Here is a 13790-nt window from a genome sequence, read left to right as displayed (position 1 = left end):
TGTCAGTTAATTTAACATTAGTGTAATCCAGCTGTTCTGGGGAGGCTTCAGAGGTTTGTTAGAGAACATTGGAGAACAAACAGCATCGTACGGACCAAGGACCACAACAGACAGGTCAAGGAGAAAGTTGTGGACACGTTTAAAGTAGGGGTAGGTTGTAAAACAGCATCCGAAGCTTTAAACGACTCACAGTCCTGTCATAGTTTGAGTTCCTGCCTTAGTTTTAATTTCTGTTTTTAGGTTCTTGTTTTCTATTTTAGCTTGTGTCCTGTTTCAGTCTTGGTTTGAGTTCCATCTTAGGTTGGGTCTTGTCATTTATTTTGTGTTTCAGATTGGTTCTTGAGCTGTTTTTTTAGTTTAACCTGTTTTCACATGTCAGTAGTTCAGTTCCACCTCCAGCCACTTCCCTGATCAGCTCCTCCTAGTCTAATTAGTTTGATTCCGTTCACCTGCTCACTCCCCTACTTATTCCTGCCTCTGTTCCTTGCACTCTGCCTGATCATTGTGTGTGTTTTTCCCTGCCTGGGGTAAGTCAGATCCTGCCAGTTTTTATGTTTTGCCTGTCTGCCGGAAACCCTACCTGATTCTGTTAGTTTTTACCTTAATTATTTGACCTGTTCTGCTCACTTTGTTTTATTAGACCAGCCTGACTTCTGTCCAGTTTATTTTAGGTTGTTGGCTGTGGACTGTTTGAGTTTTTTTGGTCACTGCCTCCTAGCTTTTTGGCTTGGTGCCCTTTTTGGTTTTCTGCCTGTTTTTGCTCTGTTAATAAATCATACTTTTTTTTTATTACAACCTTTTGCTTGTCTGGCTGAATTCAGGGTCCTCTGTTTCTGATTCATGACACAGTCCTACAACTTTTAAATGTGTCCCTTGCGCTACAAACCTGAATCAAATGGCTTAATGGCTTCACTAGCATGGAGTCAAGCTCTGCAGAGCTTTGCTAATGAGCTGATATTGGAGTCAGGTGTTTCAAAGTAGAGATGCACCTAAAAGTTGCAGAACATGGGCTCCTAAGGACTGGAGTTTGAGACCACTGATGTAAGCAACTATTTGATAACTGCATAGATAAAGCCCACCCACATTAACTGACATGGCGAGCTAGGGCAGCATTAATTAGAAGAACATCTAAGAGGCCCATGTTAACTCTAGGAGAGCTGCAGAGATCCAAAGCTCAGGTAGCGGAATCTTTTAAAATAACTATTAGTCATTCGTTCTATAAATCTGTGCCCATATACACATAGAATCCCAAGAGTAAAAGTAGATTTTAATGACGTAATTTAAAAAAAAAAAAAAATCTTAGTTTCTCAAATTTTAAGATTTTTCTTAGAATTTTACCTCCATAAGATGAAAGTTATTCACAAAGCATCCTAGGCCTTAAGAGAACTCCTAAAGGGAAACAGTGTTAGGAGAAGTGAGGAGGACTTTTAGTGAGCCCAGAGTGTCTTAAGGAGGGACGATGGTGGAAACAGAGAGAGCTGATTGGCTGATCCACCACCTAAACAGTGACAGAAACTAGCACACAAACTTATACAATAATAAAATTATTAATATATAGATAAGATAACCTTTATCATCTCCATAGAGGGAAATTAATACGTTTCGGCCGGAAGATGGGTTAAAGTAACCTCTAGTAGCCTAATTTTTATTAAGGATAAATAAATATTTGGATTTGGATCATGAATAAAAAGTGGAAAAGTGTACAAACAGTATATTACAGAGAAAGTTCATTATTAACAGACTGAAAAATTCTCTCAATAATAAACATTTTAAAAGGATTGGAAAAAAGTGGCAGAAAAGATAAAATACATATATGTATAAATACACACTCTAGACAAGATCAAGTACAATAATATATGCTCTATATACATAGAGGGAAGATAAAAAAAATAGGCAAGAAAGTATTTGCTGTACTGTACATGATGATGTCAGCATCCATAGCCTAAATGGTCATCTGGAAATTTGCTTGTGTGATGCCATCTCCACTCTGGCTTTTGACTGATGCAGCACTTCTCACTTTCCAGGCTGGTACATAACAGCGGAGAAAAAGATGCACAGAGCAAAAGACACATTGATCGCTCAGCAATGCGCTTTAAAGACCGCCTCTTCGCACCATGATCCCGGGACCAATTTACCTTTGAACATTCCTCTATTCTACTTTTAAGACTAATCTTAAAACTTTCCGTTTTAAAAAAGCTTATAGTTAGAGTGGCTCATGTTACCCTGAGCTACCTCTATAGTTGTGCTGCTATGGGCTTAGGCTGCTGGAGGACATCAGGGCCTATTTTTCTCACTCTACTGATTTCTACTGTTCTCCAGTTTTGCATTGCATTGCATTGAAATGACTATTGTCATTTCAGCTTTGAACTTTTTGGTCTGGCATTCTGTTAGCTTTGACATCATCCAGAGAAGACAGATCACCCGCTATTACCATTTAATGTAGAACAGATTACTGGATCAATGTGTGCTTCTGTGCTTTTTTGTCTCTTTTGTTGTGTCTCTGCTCTGTCTTCTGTAACCCCCAGTCGGTCGAGGCAGATGACCGTTCATACTGAGCCCGGTTCTGCTGGAGGTTTTCCTTCCCGTTAATGGGGAGTTTTTCTTCCCACTGTCGCTTCATGCTTGCTCAGTATGAGGGATTGCTGCAAAGCCATGGACAATGCAGACAACTCTTCCTGTGGCTCTACGCTTGTCGGGACTTTGATGCAATCAACTGGTTCCCTTATATAGGAAATTTTTGACCAATCTGCATAATATGATTGAATATGACTTTGTAAAGTGCCTTGAGATGACATGTTTCATGAATTGGCGCTATATAAATAAAATTGAATTGAATTGAATTGAATATTCTCCTCTCAGAGCTGTGCAGAGAGAGGCACTGCTCCTCTGCCCTGTTCAGTTTTCTTTCTTTTTATTCCATTTTATGTTGGTCATTTTGTCCAATCCAACCACTTTGTAAAAGCAGGTAATCCAAATTAAATTATGAGATTAATATCAAATAGATGAAGTAGTAAAATGACTAGGATGGCGAGTAAACATAAGAAACTCAAAACAATGATGAGGATGAAAATAATGCTGCATTCCAGGTGCAGTCGGAACTCAGAAATTCTGACTTTCGTGTCGAAAGAATCCACCCACCAACACCCTCCTCACCCCCCACCCCACCCTCCTCTAAAGTCAGACTTCCCTCTCGGAAGTTGGAGAAATTTTTTAAGGACGATTTTCTGATACAATATTGCAACCCTTCATATCAACAACAGCAAGTTTTGATGAAAATATGTTGATTTTACCAGACAGAGTTGTAACAGTGAGTTTAAAATCAAGTGGCTGCAACTCTGAAGCGAACAAATCAAAAATGGTGTTTGCATGTAAAGAAAAATCAGCTTTAAACCTTTATAAGAGGTTCTACAACAGCTTTCCTGCCCGTCGCCATGTTATAATCCCGATTTCTCCGATTTTGTTAACTAGAAACCTATCAACGGGGTCAACCACACCTCCTCACTAACATAAAAATTTCTGTCATCTCCTTAATCACGCGTAAGATAAGACTCCAAGGTAGGAATGTTTAGGCTAAGCTATGAGTTTTCTGAGAGGACTCTGAGAATCTGTGAATTAGGCCCCTGGTCTTTATGGAAAACGGGCACAAAGAACATTATTGTTGAAAGTAATAATACACAATAAGTCTACAGCGGTTTACAGCACTAGCCATGAACAGTAAACATATGAAAGAAGGTGCTCTGGTCAGATGAGACCAAAATTGAACCTTTTTGGTCTTCATGCAACCAGGTATGGCAGGCAACCAACACTCAACATTAATGTGAACGCAACAACCTCATGCAATGAAACACAACAGGCCAGTGGAGATTCTCAGTCCTCCAGAGCATGACAGTTTGTTTCAGTACAAGGACATTTGCTGGAAAAAGGAGAAGAAATTTAAGCGGAATACCTTTGAAAGGCACGTAAACATGCAAGTCTAAAAAAAAAAAACACCCTCATCAGTAATACATACAATTTTATTTTTATTAAATAATGCTGAAATAACAAGTACAAAAAGGCAGAAGACCAGTTAATAAAACTTGGGCAACTTGACCTAACTACTTTCTGATTTTGGCAGGAAAGCCAAGCGCACTCAACAAATCTAACTAGCAAATCTAAATCTAAATCTGTGCTTTATTTCCTTTTTTATTTTTATTGTTTTCGATCCACTGTATATATGTGGACACACTACCTTATGCACCTTTTCCTCCTTTTAGCACCTTCTTTTGATTATTGAGCCAATGTGACAGGTGAATTTCTCCACTGTGAGATCAGTAAAGTCTATCTTATCTTATCTTATCTTATCTTATCTTATCTTATCTTATCTTGTCTTGTCTTGTCTTATCTTAACCAAAATTTAGCAGACAAATGCAAATTCCAAACAGAAATCTTCCCTGCATCCATCAAATCTATGCCCTGTGTTCCACTTTTCTTGACAAGACAAAAACACTGTAGCGCTCCCCTCATGAAGAGCGACCAAAATTGTCAAAAACTTGGTGATACTCAATTTACTGTGAATACGTTGCTTAAACAATTTTGCAAGCTTTAGCTGTAACTGCTTTCTGAGATCCAGGAGGAAACACTTTAAGATGTTTTTTTTATTTTTTTATTATTATTCATTTCGGCCTAAATAACCTGAAATGAAATTGTAGAGAAGTTGAGCTCAGCAACCTGCTCTCACTGCGGCATCGCCTTAAAATCGCCGACAAACCGTACGTGTCATGCAACGTTCTCTGGACCTGTTATTGTGACAAGTAAAACTGCAGCATTTATATAATATACTGAAATAACAGGGGGCCTCCAACACTGTACACACACACACATCAGTCTACTCACACTGCTATTAAATAGGTCTGTGAGCTGACTGATGGTGCTGCGTTTTGTAGGCTGCTCTTAAATTGTATTCCCTGCTCCCCGGGGAGCACAAGGCTGACTTTCTGGGAAGAATACCACCTCGTAGCTGCTGGGTTGTGGGTTACATAACAAGATATCAGCGAGAATGCCTTGAACACTGCTTTTACTGGGACTGCAAAAATTCCCTGTGTCTGCTGTGAATTCATTATTCATTCATGCATTTCTTAAACATTCTTCCACCGTATCAGCAGTGTCTTTCGTTTCTTCTCACTTGGCTTATGGAGTGTGTGGCTCCTTGTGAAGAGGGATGCTTCGTAGCCGCAGTTATAGTGGCAGTAAGGCTGCGAACGAGGGGACCAGGTGGAGCTGAGAGCAGCGGTTTTTCAGGTTAATTATGAAACAGTGGAAATAGGGACCGGTCCGCACCTGCACACCAACACCGGTGGACATGGTCACAGAGCACCAGCTTTGCATCTGCTGACGATCTGTTTTTTTTTTTTTTTTTTTTACAGACTTGCTGTTTTTCTGTTAATTACGTCTACTTGTGGAGTCAGATTAAATAATTAATGATACATAAAAGCAAGCCTGCTTTTACGCTGAATCAATTCAAGCCATCTTCATACTAAACCTTTGTTAGCCACAGGTCAAATCATACACTGATGTATTTCTAGTGTGTTCCACTAACGTCGCCTCTGTCTCTGACATGCATCGCACCTTCTCTGGGAATCCACAATAATCTCTATGTTCTTCACACAAAGAGAAATCTCTGAGTGTTCAGTTGAAGTTCAAGGGTGCACACCACTGGTAAAATTCCACGTCGTCAGAACATCCTGTCCTTCATAATTATTTAGATTAACGTTAAATAAAGTTCATCTGTCCGAGTAGCATTATCTGGACATTTCCTCATTTGCATCCCTTAGTTCAGGCATTCCCAAAGTGGTGGTTGGTACCCCCTGAGGGTTGCTAGATGATTTGATGCTGATGTGCTAAAAAGATTGAGTATTTACTGCACTTTTTTGTTACAGGTCTTACCAAAATGCGACTTTATTCTCAAAATTTCCAAAATCAAGCAACACGGTTTTAATGGTCCAGGAGGATGAAATTATGCACAATACCAGCAAAACCTGGTAGGTTCAAAGGCCTCTTCTGCCACTGCTGTTTAAAATATAAAAGAGCAGGATTGTATGTATTTAAGTGCTGCAATTTGACAAAGCGGCCACTAAGGGGCAGAGCATCATCAACATGGTTTTATCACTGTCTGTTGCTGCTGTCATTCAGCTGCTCTGTTATTCTGTGCCGGGATCTCTACAACGGATTTGTTTTCTAATCGAAAGATTTTAAAGCAGGATGTATTTTGCTAGTATATAAGTGAAAAAGGAAAGTTATATGAAGGTGTCGTGCACAGTTTTAAGCAGTCTCATTTAATCTTATGCTTTTAAACAAAGACCAGCATAATAAACTGCTTTCAGCAGAAAACTCATTTGTAAATAGCTATTTGTTGTGAGGGATTGTTGCAAATCCATCAACAATGCAGACTGTCCATGTAGCTCTACGCTCTTTCATGAGGAGTGAATGCTGCTTGTCAAGACTCGATGCAATCTCCTGGGTTTCCTTAGACAGGACATTTTTTGACCAATCTGTATAATCTGATCCAATCAGTATAATCTGATCCAATCTGTTTAATCTGATTGAATTTGACTTTTGAAAGTGCCTTGAGATGACATGTATCATGAATTGGGGGTATATAGATAAAATTTGATTTAAATTGAAAAATCTGCCCTTTTTTGAAAGTGTGGCAATGGGAAATCTATTTTTGAAAATAAGAAGACCTGCTGTTAAAGTCACAGTAAATATCTGGAAGAAGGTACTCTGGTAAGATAGGAACAAGCTTTTAGTCGGTACATACAAAGTGCTTTTTTCCCCCCAACACACCATCCACTTGGCGAAACATGCAGGAGTCAGGATCATGCTTCAGCAGGTACATGAGGCTGGTCAGAGTTAATGGGAAGATAGATGCAGGTGCAGGTTATGGCAGGAAGAAAACCTGTTAGAGGTTGTTAGAGTTGAGATCAGGATGCAGGCGCCGTTTCCAACAGAACAGCAAACCTGAATTTACAGCCAAAACAACAACGGTTTAAATTAAATTATATTCAACTGTTTAAATAGTTCAGTCAAATTTTACCTTGAACTCTGTGAGCAGACTTGAAAATTGGTGTTTAGAAACCATCATTGTGCAGCCTGACAGAGTTTTGACTATTTCACAAATTTTTTTGTCAGTAGATGTGCTAAGCTGGTTGAGATCTACTCCAAAGAGTTCTGCAACCCTGACACCAGGGAAAAGTGTTTTCTATAAGGTATTGCCTGAGCGGGTATTACAGTAACATATCTGTGCCTTTTTTGTAAAAAAAAAAAAAAAAAAAGTTTCAAAACTGCATATTTTTCCTTCCACTTCACAATTATCCACTGCTTCTGTTGGTTTGTTGTATTATTTGTTCCAACCACGGTGGTTTTATTCAGAATGAACCGATTTCCATACAAATCAATGCATAGAATAAAGTGAGGTGTTGGACTGCAACTTGTAAAGAAGTCCAAAGGGTATGCATAGTTTTGCAATTCGATCTATACATGTTTTCTTTGTGTTTTGGTCTTACTACCAAGCCGAAGATATAAACAGTCTTATTTTCCATCAGCAGGTGTCACTGTTGGAGAGATAGATGAGCTCTCAGAAAGGAGGCCGTTTCTCAGACATTTCTTAAGTTTGAAGACAGATGGAGCCCTTGCTATAGACATCCTTTATAGACAAGAACTAAAGTCTTTTTTCATGGCAGAGTGCAAATGCTCCATATGCTAGAGTCTAACCTTGTTTGAATCTCTCCAAAATTTTAAACCTGTGTGCTTGTGATAAACACTTGTGTTACTTCACTGCATTGAGAAAACAGGAAAATACTTTGTTTTTCATTTGGCAAAACCGAAGGAATTGATCATTATCATAAGCACTCTTCAATAACAAAATAAACCTAAAAAAAACTTTTCATGTTCATGTTTTACTTGATAGTGAGTCTGTGAGCAATAGAATGAGATTTGTCTCACCCTTTTTTTAAAACCCTGATTTGATTGAGTTGAAGCCAGGACAAAAGTCTGCTTTTCTTTTTCAGCTATCAGTTACATAACGTGGCTGTTTTGGCTCCAAATCAAGTATTTGTTGGAACTTCCCCATTGACATCTGGAGGGGGGTTGATTGCACAACAATAGAAAGTTTCAGGTTTAAATAACAGACTGAAAACATCTGTTCAGAAAGATTTGTCTTGGTTACCACTTACACACATTTTCATCTTTAATCATAACACTTATAATATTTCATTGAATTACACAAGTAAGCGATATTTCCACTATCCTAGTATATGTTTTCTTCAAAAAAAACATGAGATATTTTTTACAAAACTCAAAAAACTAGGCCAAGAGCAAAGCCGGATATGACTGCAGTGCAACTGGAGACAGGAAATGCAGACCCTTAGACATCCTGTGCTTGGGGGGGGAAAAGGTGCCCCTTTTTTGGTCACACTTGCATTTTTAGATAACTAGACAAATTTTAATACCTGAAAAAACATAACCAGAGCAAATGCTAAAAAAATAAAAAATTATTAAGATAATAAAGCTATCCAAAACATATGAACACATAATCTGCTAGTTACACCATGGATCAATTATTGTCAGCCACAATATGAAATAGACCAAAAAGTCCAATATAGTGATGGTAACGTGATGGATTTGGATCTTCTTGCTGCTTCAACAGTTGGCGACTCACCATAACTGATGGAAAATGACTTCTGCTGTCTACCTGGAAATCCTAAAGAAGTGCCATCATAAGCACTACTGTGTTTAGGTTTTGGAGTGGCCTAGTTAAAGTCCAAACTTAAGTCCAATTGAAACGCTGGTACAAGTCTTTTTAATGCTCAATAACCCTCTAGTGCGGCATAATAAAACAATTATGTAAAGGTGATGAACAATTTCCAGTTATTACACATATTTAATGGTAGTTATTTCTCCGTAGGGTGCCGCAATCAGCTCTTAGGTTTAGGGGGACAATTACTTCTTTCTTAATAGGGCCATATTAGTCTGGACACCTTTTCTTCCACCAAAAGATAGGTATTTAGATATTCCAAATTGTGTTGGTGATATCTGGAAAACCTTATAATACCTGAACTGAAACAGAAGCAAAAATAATTCTCCTTTCAAAGTGTAATGTTCTGTTGTGGTTTAGGTTGTTTTTTCATTTCGCCAACTTTTCTGTCTTAGGATTTATTTCTGTTTTGTATTGTTTTGGATTTATGCTTAGTCTTTTTTTAAGTTATCTGGTCTTTATTATTTTTTCATGTCACCTTGTGTTCGTTAGTCTTTGTCTTACTTTCTATCTTAGGTTTATTCTTTATTAGTCTGTGTGTTCCTTTAATTGCTTTCATCTGTTTTGGTTAATTGGTCCCGCCCTGCTCACCTGTTCCGTTCTCCTATTTAAGCCAGCCTTTGTTGTTTGTTTGTTGCCAGAACGTCTCTACTCACCCTGCCGGTAAGAGTCCTCCAGCTCTTTTGTTTATGAGCCTGTTTTTGTTGCTCGACCAGCTCTCTGTCTTTTTTTTTTGTCTCCGAGCTTGCTGAGCCCTCTTCAACTCTGCCTGCCTGCCTGAAGCCGCATTAATTTGGCTTTGGACGCTTAGCCTGTCAGAGGAACCCTTTCTGGCTTCTGGGATCTGACCAGTTACCTGTGGACTGGACTGTCTGTTTGCCTGAACTGTTGCTGGAGCTCTGCCGCCCCTCCTTTAACCTTCGCTTGGTCTTGGTTAAGTTTGTCATTTCTTTTCCCCCTTGGATTGCTCCATTCATAGGCTCTGTTTTCTGTTTTGGCCTTCCCCTTTATTAATAAACCTTTTGAACGTTATTCCGTGTCCGGGTGAATATCGGGTTCAATCTAATCATTCATTACACAAAGCTGCTGTTTTCGATATTCATTGCGTTCATTCTACATTGGAAGAATGTATTTGTCATTATCTGGAGTTGAAAGGACCAGCACAGGTTAATGGTATAGTGCATCAAATTGTTATATGAAAAATATTTGATATACTTGAAGGGATTTTACTGTTTTATAAAATAATACCCACCTCAAGTACTTATAAAAGAGTTCATCACTGCAGCTGTTACTATGTGTTGTATTCATGTGAGTCATCATGGATTTTGAGGCTGAGACTGGTGAGAGCACTCTGAGTTTCTTGGATTTTGTAACTCCAGTTCATTTTTTCGACCTGTAATTCAGAAATTCCGCCGTTCGCATTCAAATACGAAAATTCCAGGACCTCTTGTGTTAGCCATGCTATTTATCATTTATTAAAAGTCTTGTCTATTATTAGCATATAGATCATAGGATTTGGTTTAGGTTACCTTGCAATATTTAATCAGCCTGATCAGAAAAAAATCATGGCCGCCAGCGATGGAGAACCTGCTTCCTTGGAGGTGAGTAATCATATATTCGTTATATCTGTTTTCAATGAAACAACAATTTAAATTCCTAAAATTTATCAGGACATCTGTTTAAACATAATGATGAAGAAAATGTGTTCCAACTGTGTTTTTGGTGTTACTTAGCAGCTTTCGAAATGCTTGCATCCCCTGAGATATGTTGCCAGATTAGGGGTAAAAATTTGGTCAATGTGCATTATTCAAAAGTTTTGGTTCAAACTTGAAGGCATGTTAATAACTACTGCAGTTAGCCTGACATGGTCTGACATGGTCATACTCAATGCGTTTTTGGGATAGTGTATGACTTCCTGACATACACCAGAAAGAACACATATGTCACAGACCAGGGTCCAGCGATAGAACTTGGAGTTGGAGCCAATGTTTCACATTCAACTGTGCAAGACCATCAACATTCCATCAGCGTGTCGTCTACTTTGACCATTTTTTTTCACTTCCTTCCCACTCATTGTGCATCTGTAGGAGTCCCTTGGTATGCGAAGTCTGGGAACCATCAGCAAGAACAGCTTAAGGGATGCACGCTTGAGGATGCTCTGCTGAGGCAACGAAGGGGGCAGCTATGGCTACAGGGTGGATAATGAAGCAGAAGGGGCTGTTGTAAAGTGGGCTGACAAAGTTGTCACCTTAGCTTAGCTAACCCTTGTGCTGCAATCAGCCCTCTAAAGGAAGTCAGGCATTTCTGCAGAGAGGAGAGAGGAAGTGTTGCTTTTCCCTGTCCAAACATTGTGTCATAGTAAAATGTCCATGTGGGAGGAGCTGACCTTGCTGACATGATGGTGGCCTTGTACAACACCCCTGCAAAGTCCCACCAGAAGTACCTGAGCCTCTATTGGCATAAAAGATGATCATCATATAATGATTAACTATTTATATAATTATGCGTGCTTGAGGTAACGCTATTATTATTTCAGTTAATGACACAGTTTATTGTTTATTTATTGGGCTCCATATATTTTATATTTTAAAGTACCATCAAATTGATTAGAAAATCCAGAATTGATGATTAGAAGATGTGTTCATTTGTTAGAATATGACCCTTCTGATTTGCTGCATTAGCATGTCATCTGATCCAAATTTGTACAGATACAGAACTAGCCACTCATAACATAAAGCCGGAAGACAAAAAGGCTTCCATCTTCATTTTAAAAAACGTTTTAAGAAGCAGTATTTCCAGTCTGCTTGGGTGGACGTATGCAGAGCAGCGACTGAAGACCCCAACGCCTTGTGGACCCCAATGTAGGATCTCTTTTGCTACTTGTTTTCAAAGACACGATGATTTGTTGCACATCAGACACAAAGCACATCAGACCTATCTTTGGCTTGGTATATGACTGTGTTTTTTTTAGTGTCTGCTTTTCATTTCTTTGAACAGGCCTTGGTTACTTGCTATAACATTTGTGGCTAATTACCTTTTGACAGACAGACATTTCTGGAAAAGATGCCCTGTCTATAAATACCTTTTTTTTTTTATCAGGGACAAGTCCAAATACTGTTTGTGGAACAGTCCTAAAAACCTCAGAAGTTGATATGTACCTAACTATGTTTTCAATCTAATGTAAATTGCATCTGTAAAATGTAATGGCTAACAAACAGGTAACAAGTTGTAAGATATTTAAGATAAAAACTTTATTTGTGACTTCTTAACAAAACACATTACCAGTTTGATGAAATCATAAGAACCACTATTATCACTGCAACAATGATTAGCAGGTGTACAAAAAAGTCATGAACAGATCTGTACGGACACAGTGGACCGGTTTGAGCCAGTCACAGCTCACGCACCCAGCGACTGAGGAACATTCACTATACACAAGCAGAGAGTACATCAACTTTACTATTACTTCTTCTTCTTTTTTTTTTTTACTTTTTATATTTTATATACTTTTTTTCTTCTTTTTAAACTTTTTTTTCTCTACTGGGCAACAGACAAATATGCAAGATGAGTAAATGGTTAAATTTTCACACCGGTGTTTGTTTGATCATTTACAAAGCTCAACAGAAGTTTAAGGATTGATTTTCTCAGCTACGAAAATCATACGGGTAAAAACATAAAAAAAAAGGCCTTTCATAGTATAACACAATAGCATCATTTATATCTAGAAGGTTAAAAGTCGTTGTCAGCAGGATAAAAATGTGATTCTTTAGGTTTTTTCCACAATTTTCTGTTTTGCATAGTGTGTCGTGGATGAACTGGATGTGTGTTTACTTGGATGGATGACGGCAAGTCTTTCAACATGTGTGTAACTTCTTTTCTTGTATTGGATCTATATGTATTCCAATACACGTTGAGGGAGAAAAAAAAAAACATATCTATGTATATATAGTATCTATATAGAATCTGTTTCCTTTGCTTACAACATGCAAACAGCCACTTGGTGATCTGACAGCAACAGAAGGACGTCTGCAGAAAGTTCAGAGAGATGGGAGCGACCGGGCTGTGTAGCAGCACCAATGTAAATACCCCAGCGGTGATTGGCAAATACGATGGTCTGAAGGAAGGAACACTGAGGTGAGGTTTTTACGGCGCTTTTGATCGTGTCGTTCTAGTACCTGCTGCTTTGAACAGTCTGTGTGGCCAACGGTGGTTCACGTTTTGGATCACCGCTAAAGTCTGATGCTCGACATGGCACTTCTGGGCAAACCCTTGTTTCAAGCAAGCAAAAGCAAACAAACAATAATAACAGACAGGAATAATAGCAGTATTGCAATTTAACCACCACCTCCCCCCCCTCCAAAATGCCCAACCAGTACTCTGTACAGACCCAAAACACCCGGCCCCCATTCTTTAAAATTAATCAAAAACCTAGTTTCCATCAGCTTTGAACCTGTGCTTCCACCCTCTTTCCTCTTGGTGAGTTCGGACAAGTTCTGATCAAGATACTTCGATGGCTCTACTCATGCAAAAGACGACCAAGTTGCCCAGTGATTCACCTTTCTTTTGCACTGGACCAACACTTTTTGCTCCTTTCTGGACTCCTCTTCTTTTGCCTATCCATCATAAGATCCTAATGTGAGTTTCTTCTAACCGGTCAGGCGTCTTCACTTAGCCAAGTGCACGGCTCTGCGAGAGGGTGACGGAGCTGTCGACAATGAGCAGTCAGAAGGAGGGACTCGCTGGCGGAGGCGCCGGGGCTCGGTCTGAGACGGAGCCGAACCCGAGGGGAAAAAGGGGCTGTAAATGTCGAGTGTGGTGCGTTGTAGTCTCGCGGCGTTATGCGTGGCTATATGAATATACAAAATTTTATACTCTGTTACAACTGCACAGTTCACTGAAGGAGAGCGACTGGAAAGATACCGTCGAACCATGTAGATCTGAGGAGTCGAGGGGGAGGAAAACAGGCAGCAGGGGCGAGCAAAATCCTACAAGCACTGAA

Source organism: Fundulus heteroclitus, chromosome 11 (genome assembly GCF_011125445.2).
Source record: "Fundulus heteroclitus isolate FHET01 chromosome 11, MU-UCD_Fhet_4.1, whole genome shotgun sequence".
Taxonomy (NCBI): Eukaryota; Metazoa; Chordata; class Actinopteri; order Cyprinodontiformes; family Fundulidae; genus Fundulus; species Fundulus heteroclitus.
Note: the sequence above shows the minus strand (reverse complement) of the source record.